Raw genomic sequence first — 9,787 nt, 5'->3', positions numbered from 1 at the left:
GCTTACAGAGTTAACCCCTTCAGTGCATCATCGAGGAGAGATTAGAACTCAGGACAGAGATCTGCTTTTGTGTTGCGGCTGTTCCGGTTTGTTTCTGTTTTCAGTATCACAGTACTGCACGAAACTTTCAGTCTTTGTGAATTTAGATTTGTTTGATTCCGATTCCGCGGCAGGGTTCTACTGGCAGGTGAAACTGAGCCTCAGTTCCACCACGGTCCAGCAGGTGTCGCCAATGTGCAGCCGTGCAACCGCGAAGGGAAGAGGAAAGTAAAGCATGACAAGGTTTGTGTGAATAACAGACGTGAATACTTGGAGTGTGTTTTTTTGTTGTCTTGCAACCAGTTTGAAATGGAGACTGTTTGCTCAGGTGTGCAATTCCCATTGCTTATTTGTTCATCTGTAATGAGTTTCATTTTTTTCTCGTTCAGTATTAACCCAGATTAGGGCCCCTTACCTCGCCACATTAACCACCCGCGCTCTGTTTAAAGCACTTGATAATTAGGCCTTGGTAAAACCCCAAACTAATAACTAATCAAAACACAATCTTTCAAATTGCTGTCTGGCACAGTTTGAAAAACTGCACGTCTCTGCGTTAGATCTGGCATTGAACACATGTGTTGTTTTGAAATGTACCCCCAAATCAAGACATCATACTGGTCTCTGGGGCAAAGGGTAAGGGGTAAACAAGCTCTCTAGCTATGTAGCTCTGTAGCTGTCTAGCTCTCTAGCTCTGTAGCTCTCTAGCTCTCTAGCTCTGTAGCTCTGTAGCTCTGTAGCTCTCTAGCTCTCTAGCTCTGTAGCTCTCTAGCTCTCTAGCTCTCTAGCTCTGTAGCTCTGTAGCTCTCTAGCTCTCTAGCTCTCTAGCTCTGTAGCTCTGTAGCTCTGTAGCTCTGTAGCTCTCTAGCTCTGTAGCTCTCTAGCTCTCTAGCTCTGTAGCTCTCTAGCTCTGTAGCTCTCTAGCTCTCTAGCTCTGTAGCTCTCTAGCTCTCTAGCTCTCTAGCTCTGTAGCTCTGTAGCTCTGTAGCTCTCTAGCTCTGTAGCTCTGTAGCTCTCTAGCTCTCTAGCTCTCTAGCTCTCTAGCTCTCTAGCTCTCTTGCTCTGTAGCTCTGTAGCTCTGTAGCTCTCTAGCTCTCTAGCTCTGTAGCTCTCTAGCTCTGTAGCTCTCTAGCTCTCTAGCTCTCTAGCTTTCTTGCTCTAGCTCTGTAGCTCTGTAGCTCTCTAGCTCTGTAGCTCTCTAGCTCTCTAGCTCTCTAGCTCTCTAGCTCTCTTGCTCTAGCTCTGTAGCTCTCTAGCTCTGTAGCTCTGTAGCTCTGTAGCTCTCTAGCTCTGTAGCTCTCTAGCTCTCTAGCTCTCTAGCTCTCTTGCTCTAGCTCTGTAGCTCTATAGCTCTCTAGCTCTGTAGCTCTCTAGCTCTCTAGCTCTGTAGCTCTGTAGCTCTGTAGCTCTGTAGCTCTCTAGCTCTGTAGCTCTCTAGCTCTGTAGCTCTCTAGCTCTCTAGCTCTCTAGCTCTGTAGCTGTCTAGCTCTGTAGCTCTCTAGCTCTGTAGCTCTCTAGCTCTGTAGCTCTGTAGTCGATAGGTAAGCACGTGTCTTACGCTGCTATCAGTATTTTTAGGAAGAGATTCATTACACCATATCCAACTACATTGATTTCTGTTCATTGCCTTTCTTTAGGCCGTTGCCTTTGTGAAAAGAGGAATAAGGATTGGATGGAAAGATCCTTGGCGGTTGATAATAAGTCTTTCTAAAGAAGGCTTTCTGAGTGGGTGTCTGAGTGGGTGCAGTTTTAATAAAAGGCACTGAAGTACCTGCTCCTGGTCGAGGCCCTGTTGAATGCCCTGCTTTGTGGGCTGCCTCTTCCTCAGCCGCTGCCAGCTGACCCATCTTGGTGCCAGATGTTGGAGCGGAGCTTGGTTATGGTCACGCTCCATAAAGGCTGCTTAATCCAACACCCCACCCAGTCCTTCATTAAGAGGGCTTCCCACTACCCCGTCCAAATTTCAAACAGTGCACCCATCACGCAGCCTGAAGAACACTCGTCCAGCTACCTTCATAAACACCCAGAGCTGCAAGAGAAGGAGAAGACTAGATTATTTCTGAATGAAATCTACTCTACAATCACACAGATGCAATGAGAGCACGTTTCTATGTGAGATAATCGCACAGGCTTGTAAAGGGGACTAAGAGTGGAAGAGAAAGAGAACAGTGACACGCTATCAGAAATCCAACTGCAAGGCTTTAAAGCGGTCCTTTATCAGTGTTACTGTCGCAGCTTACCGTGCTGGTGTACAGTAAAGCATGTTTATGAACATGCATTTACACTTATCTGCAGGCAGGGGGCGCTTATACGCAGACACAGGCTTATGAAACCAAAGGAGTAACTGCATTTTCACTGGAAACAGTCTATGCCCAAGTACAAACCCATGCACCTGTTTGTGGGGTTATGCGGTCGGTGTTTTGTAATATGCATGTAGTGCTGCAATTTATCGTGGTTGCATATCGCTGTGTTTGCTCCAAAGACCACGAGATGAAACCGAATGTGCGAGACTGTGTGAAGGCTGTGAGAGTTTGTCTTGCAGCACATCTCTATGGGACAGTGTGACCAGGAGGGGAAGTGTTACTAGCCTCCTGCAGACAGGCACGCACACACAGCAGCCTTGCGTCTGTTTCAGTTGTCAAATCCAATCTTGACACGATTAAGGAAATCAGATAAGACCTTAATCAAAGGGACAGCAGCACTTTGAAATTAGGATTTCCTTTAAGTCGAAGCTAAGTGGTGCTGAGGATTGATTCACTGCCGTAATGACCTGGCAGACTTTAATTAATAGTGAGCCCTAAGTGACTCTGTCTGACCAGATAAGAGCACAGAGAGAGTGTGTGCACTGGAATCTCCAGATGTGCTCTAGAATGCTTCTGCGTTCTCTACTGTGGGAATCATAATATTTCATTCCAAAATACCTTCCCATTATCCAATTGCGCTCCACTGCAGTTTGACCTTGTTCTAGTTGCTATTTCTTACTGTTGAACTTCATTTATCCACTGGGGGCAGAGTGTTGCAGAGGGACAGGTTAATTGTTACACTTTAGTGTAAATACATACAGGCATGCTAATACTAACATTTATAATGAGCACCAGCAATACTAATGTAATTACAGGATGATTGAACTAACTAAAGTAAATATCTCTTCATGACACATTCTGCACTAACGTACAATAAATCACAAAATTACAGCCATTCCCAAAGATACCACTAGGTGTCAGTAATAGACCATAACAACTGCAATCTTCACTATTCTTATGTTTTCTATTTATTTTGATGAAACCAGCAGCTGGTAAAGTCTGATTCCCAGATGCTCACATTCTCCATGCTGGGCACGTGAACCCTGTCACGCACTCGCTGTGCCTCCAGCCAGTGGGCAATATGCATGAATATAATTAATAATGCATTTTGTGTAATGTGAATTTCTGCGCCACCTTAAACTTTTGCTCTTATAAACTTGTATAAATAAATCATTTAGAGGAAGAGGAAGAGGTGATCAGTTGCCCAGTTTTAAAGCCAGGATCAATGAATACAGGCAAGGGAGTGATGTATTATTTATCTCCACTAGAGGGCAGCGTAACACCATTTCTGATTCCCCCCCCCCCCATTTTTTTTTTTTTTTTTAAATATGTTTCACATCTGGTACTGATTGTTTTTCATTTTTATATTGAAAATATCAAATTAATTACAAAAAAAGAAAAAGTATGGTCCTCATTTAAAACATGGGGGCCGTTTGGCTCTGATCGTGCCTGTCGGTCGGTCTGTCTGTCTGGCTGGCTGTCTGTCTGTCTGGCACACTCTGCATGCTGAACATGATTACTGCCTTACTTTTGCACCAATCATCACCAAACCATTTTGCTCTAATCCAACCATCCAGCTGGAATAGAACTAATAGAATTGTTCACAATGCAAGTGTGCATTAAAATAGAATTCAGAATCACCCCAGACTGATTTGTACTGCAGTAAATCAAACGCATCCATGCCATTGTCTGCTCAGACATCAGTTATACCGAAAGTTGCAATATTATGCCGCTGCTGTAGATCTAGGGCTGTTGCGTTTTTTAGCAGCGCTATAAACCTTTAAAATTCAAGTCAGGGATCTAAAAACCATTGTTATATTCTAGTTATTCTAGTACAGCAATGGATTTGTGAAAATGACAGACCTGTCAAGCATTGCTGCGGACTTCAGGGGCTATAGACAGAGAGACGGTGTGAGAATTACACCTCGCCCTGTTTCTACCCTTCCCATCTGAGCAGTCATTAGGGTTATCACTCAGCCTGCTATTCAATACTGTAATAAAGATAATGGCATTGATGTCATGCTGAGACTTTTAAAAACAGCCAGGAACATCAATGCGGGACAGGGAGCTCCTGGGATGATGGGAACTGCAGTTTCAAAGTGACTTCAGTGGAGAGTGCGTTCCCTGGTGGACAACAGGGTTTATTACACTTACTGCAAGTCATATAAATTGCTTTTCATTTTGAATATAGAGTAATGTAGTCTCCTGTTAAACTGTGGCTCCAGGCTTTGAGCTGAGTGGGTCCTGGATAAATGATTCATCAACACAGAGAACAGCAGAGGCAGAAGCAATAAAGACTGCTGCCAGGAATGTATGTTTTTGGTTTCCAGTTGTGAAGCTGTAAGTTGTCAGGCCCCATTAACAAACATCCAGCTGCAAATCCAGTCCAAATTGAGTTGTTTAATGCTGGTTACCTGGAGCATGTGTTCCTGCATGCCACAATGCAGATGCAGCTCACATTGCTCAGCACTGAAGGGACTGGGTTCACAGCGGTTTAGCAGTGTAACACCGATAAATAGCGAAACATTTGTCGACGTAACCGAGTTTCTTAAGAGTTTTAACACTACGGTACTTGCTTAGCAGCAGAGGAAGAATGGAAAGTTCCAGCCCTGGTGTTTTATGGTCAGAGCTGTAGTGCTGTTTATTCAAGAAGCAAAACCAAATCAGATGAATAATGATACTGTGAGGCACTTTAACATTGAACCAGAAGAAACCATTTCTAATTCGTGCTAGTCACATTTGCTGTAATTTTCATAAAGTACCTATATATATATATATATATATATATATATATATATATATATATATATATATATATATATATATATATGCATATTATATATATAATGTGTATATGTGTGTGTGTATATATATATATATAGATAAGAGAATGAGTATTATATGTATATGTATTTTTTCTATGACTTAACAAAGTATCATATAGAAAACAAAACAAAAAAAAGTTTTTAAAAAAAGGTTAATAGAGCAGTGAAGAGTCACGAGAACGCAGGCTCCCCAAAGAGGCTTCCACGAGACATTGATCCCTTTCATTGTCTTCAACGGGGAGACGAGAATTAATCGCCTGGAATGGTGCCAGCAGCCTGGAAGGCATTTCAGACCAGCTCTCTGCTGCAGAACAAGCCAAGCAAGCAGCCTGGATCTCCTTTTATAGTGTGACCAAGCCAGAGGACTCCCATGGGCTTATCCCACCCTCTCACAGTGCTACAGTACACAGGGGAGCCGGTCTCACGAAGTGGGGCACCACGGTAATCTAGACTGGGGTTTGGAAGCCCGAGACACCATTGTTGATAGAGTAAGTCAGACACTTAACCTGCAGCGTTCTCGCCTAGTTTAATTCTTAAGAACGAGACAATGGTTCTATTTATCAAGTCTCGTCACTGCAGGGTGCAGTATGCAGAGGGAAACACACCCAGAATGGTACTGAACGGCCGACTGCATTCCAATTCCTCTTTTAATCAATTCTAACACGCCTTTGATCAAAATTGCCATTGGCAGTATTTCTGTCGAAACAAGCCTTTTATCGTGGCTCTAAAATATCGATTCCAATTTCTTGTGAAGGAATGGGAATTGAAATGGGGAATTGATTTTAAAAAGAAATTGGAAATGGAGTTGGAATTGAAAAACATGAATGGACCCCCAACCTTGACTCTACATGGATCCCAACCCCTGACTGTACATGAACCCTGACCCTTATATTATTATTATTATTATTATTATTATTATTTATTTCTTAGCAGATGCCCTTATCCAGGGCAACTTACAATCGTAAGCAAATACATTTCAAGTGTTACAATACAAGTAATACAATAAGAGCAAGAAATACAATAACTTTTGTTCAAGCAAAGTACAAGTGTGACAAACCACAATTCAATAATACAGCAGATAGTGATAGTTACATCAGGATATGATTAAATAGTGATAGTTACATCAGGATATGATTAAATACAAAATACTACAGGTTAAACACTTGGCAGATTACAGTATTCTGAAGTACAGGATTAAATGCAGTAAATATATTGCATTCTTCTAATGCATCGCATATTTTACCAGGTTAAGTGGTAACATTTTAAACACTTGGAACATTAAAAAGAAAAACACCATTTGATTCTGTCTTATTTAATGGGATCCCCTTAATAAGGACTAACAGTGTGCAAGGAAGGGACCGGCCTGGATGGGCTCTCATTCCCAAACTTTTCTTCGGCTCTTGTGCACTGTGTGTGTTGTTTGTATTGACTATTCTTGCTTGCTGTGCTTTATATATTACTATTCCTGATATATGAATATCAATGTGTATAACAGTTTATTCAAGTCTGTTCTGTTGGATAGAAAGGTTAGAGGACTGTTATTTTTTTGTTTGTTTGTTTCACCTGTTTGTTTGTAAGGCCATTTCACCACGAGGCGCCAGGTTTTTTTGACTGCTGAGAGCTTTACTATAATATAGTACGAATTGTATAGTTTGTCAGCTAGTTCAGAGTTAGAGAATATTCTAATATGTTTTTGCGTTCTGAAAGAATGAACACATTTGTCTGCTACAACACTATAATTCCACTTCCTGTGCAGCAATCTCACTTCCTTTGCTGTGTTTGTGACTGTGTGGGGTCAGGTGATGCCTGCGGTGGCAGAAGAGCTTTCAAAGTGAAAATTAAACCACCAGCAATCAGTGAGAAAATGATTTGTCAAAGTTAAAACATCATTAAGGATTACTCCTTTAAAACAAACTGTAAAAATACAACAATAAAAACCAGGGGTATGAGCTGGCTTCTTTCTAAATTCTTCAGTTTAGAGTTGTGTTATCTTCAGAATCAGTTGAACAGCATAACACAAAAAAAAAATAAGATAAACACTTAGACTTTGAACAAGTGTAAACAAAACAGATGTGACCTCATTTTATGCTGTTCCCAGTTCAGAAAAAAAAAAAAAAAAACCCACAGCATTATTTAAACCAGTTGTGTGCAGTGGAGTCGCTCACCTTAGCCCAAGGCTGAATATAATATACCATAAATGACCCAAATTGAGAAAATTACACCCAATTTGCACTTACTGAGCGTTTGCATAGGCAACGTAGGAACTTGGCCTGATTCTTTTGGCAGCTTGTCTTGGGAAAAGTTTCCAAAAGTTTTCTAGTGGCTGTTGTTTTGGAAAGTTCCCCAGCTTTTCCGAGTGTGTAACTCCATTGCTTAAGGCTGTTTTCATTTGTTTATTTCACATTGGCTCTGATGTTAAAGACACACTCCTGTCTCGCACTTTCATTCTTAGGGGTCAGGAAACGCAAGGCAAACTTTTAATGGTGTCACTTTGGAGTTCATGGGGTTAGTACAGTGGCCTGCTTTCAATAAAGTGTAAATAAGGATGGAACTAGTTCAATGAATCATTTATTGCATTGGAAAACAATGATGCCACATACTGGGGTCTCTTCAGATTACCTAAATAGTAGAGTACATAAATACTGCCAATGTTAAATCGTTAGAATAGGACCATTGCTGGATTTTTTAAGTATATGGAAAACTACGAAAAGCGGTATGCAATTCAATGTGTTAACATTATTCAGCAGGTTTCATTCGACTATGAAGGAAAATACGTTTTATAGGGTGATGCAAAACTTGTGGACATAGCTGTATGCAGGGGCAGTATATTATACTCTCTGTCTCTGTACTGGACTATGGCATAGGGCTCTCCTTTCCTCATGTAACTTATAAGAGCAATGGCTGAGCGTGGCACATGGCAGGTCGGTTCTGGTTGCTGTGTGCAGAATGTTGGCTCATCTCTATGGATCTGAAGCCAGCCCTTCAGATCTCATTCCCACGCCCTTATTTCAACACACTGCTTGAACGTTTTTCTTTCCCTCTTCGCAAAAAAAAATACTGCTTACCACTGCAGATGTGTGAAGCCGCAGTGGAGGAATGCATCCCAGAGGTTGTATGTGATCTGCGCCTGATTTATTCTCTTCCTAATTGAAGGGATCCCCTCAAAGAGCGGTATGTAATAGAATGGTGAAAGGTTTTCAGACTCAAATCCTGGCGCTGTCCTACACGCTGCGGCAGACCGCTTGGGACCTCCACATGTCACACAAACAATAACCGACCCAGATGTGATGCTACTTCTCTTTAGTGTACGGCTAGGGGTGTCTACAGTCATCCTGAGAGACGAAAACAGGGACCACAGGTCCACAACTCACAATGATGTGCCACTAGTGGAGGATGAACACAATCCAACAGCCTCAAGGATGATATGGTGCCTAGGTTGGGCAGCAAACCTTTCAATTCCTTGTGTACCATAAGGGGTTAAAGAAGTTCTAGCTAATCAAATAATTCCACAAGTCTTCTTGCCGTACAGTTCCGTTCGCTATGAATCTTGCAGGTTTGAAAGAAGTCCTGGGAAATGTGTATTTTCGTTAAGCTTGCTTGCCTTACTTTCAGGTAGGGTGTTACCGTGGCACTTCCTAGATCATATCATCTCGTCCGTGTTCAAAAGCATGTCACCATGGCTGCTAAGTTTGCCAGTCAGAAGTGGTTGAGTTATGAGGGAGGGAGGTAGGACAAATTCTCAGTCCAGGTGAAATGACCTAGGAGGTAAAGGGCTGCTTGAAAGCAAGACGTAAAAACAGATCTTTCATTAACAGGTCTTTGTTTTTTAAAGTGAGACCTACTATACAGAGCATGTGGAAGTGAACGACAGCTAAGATTTATGGAACTTTTTGATTAGCCTGAGATGTTTTTAAAGCTCTGTGTGAATTGGGTGATTGAAGTATACATTGAACTGGCTCATTCCTCGTTCCCAGCCCAGTCCCCAGTCTGAGTATTTCCAGTAGGATGCAGGCTCAAGTCAAGTAAATGAAGCGGGGAGCTAAGGGGGAGGGGGGGGGGGCAATGCTGCCCCCGCTGTTGCCTGGCAATGCCAGCAGCGCCCTGACATTTCACTCAATCACTTCAATAGAGCGGGCGGCGCTTCAGTGCCAGTCAAGAATGCTTTAGCAATTGGACAACAATGACAGATTGTTTGATTGTTTTGGAACACAGAACCCCAGTGGTGGGAATCCAAAGGGCCTTGTTAGCATGATTGATTGGAGCTTTCAAAAGTACATGGAAACAACCTTAAACACCTCCATACTGCCTCCTCCTGGCTGACCCGCCTTCCTGCCTGGGGCCTGGGCAGAGCGCAGGGCACCCAGGACCGCTCTGTTGTGACCCCATCCCTTCAGATTTCCCTGTCAGCCCCTTCCCCGAATGACTAACATGCTTTGCAGCCAATGTCATGCTTTGAACCCAAAGATACTGCTGAGGTAGGCGAAACGTTTGTCATTGAATTAAACCTCCTTTAGTATTTCTAAATGTACCACAACTTGTGTTTTATAGCTGAACGAGAGGAACGGTCGCAGTTGCCAGCCACTGCAACTGTCATTAAAATATCATAAAAATAATAACTGCATT

Source organism: Acipenser ruthenus, chromosome 49 (genome assembly GCF_902713425.1).
Source record: "Acipenser ruthenus chromosome 49, fAciRut3.2 maternal haplotype, whole genome shotgun sequence".
Taxonomy (NCBI): Eukaryota; Metazoa; Chordata; class Actinopteri; order Acipenseriformes; family Acipenseridae; genus Acipenser; species Acipenser ruthenus.
This window is presented reverse-complemented; position numbering follows the sequence as displayed.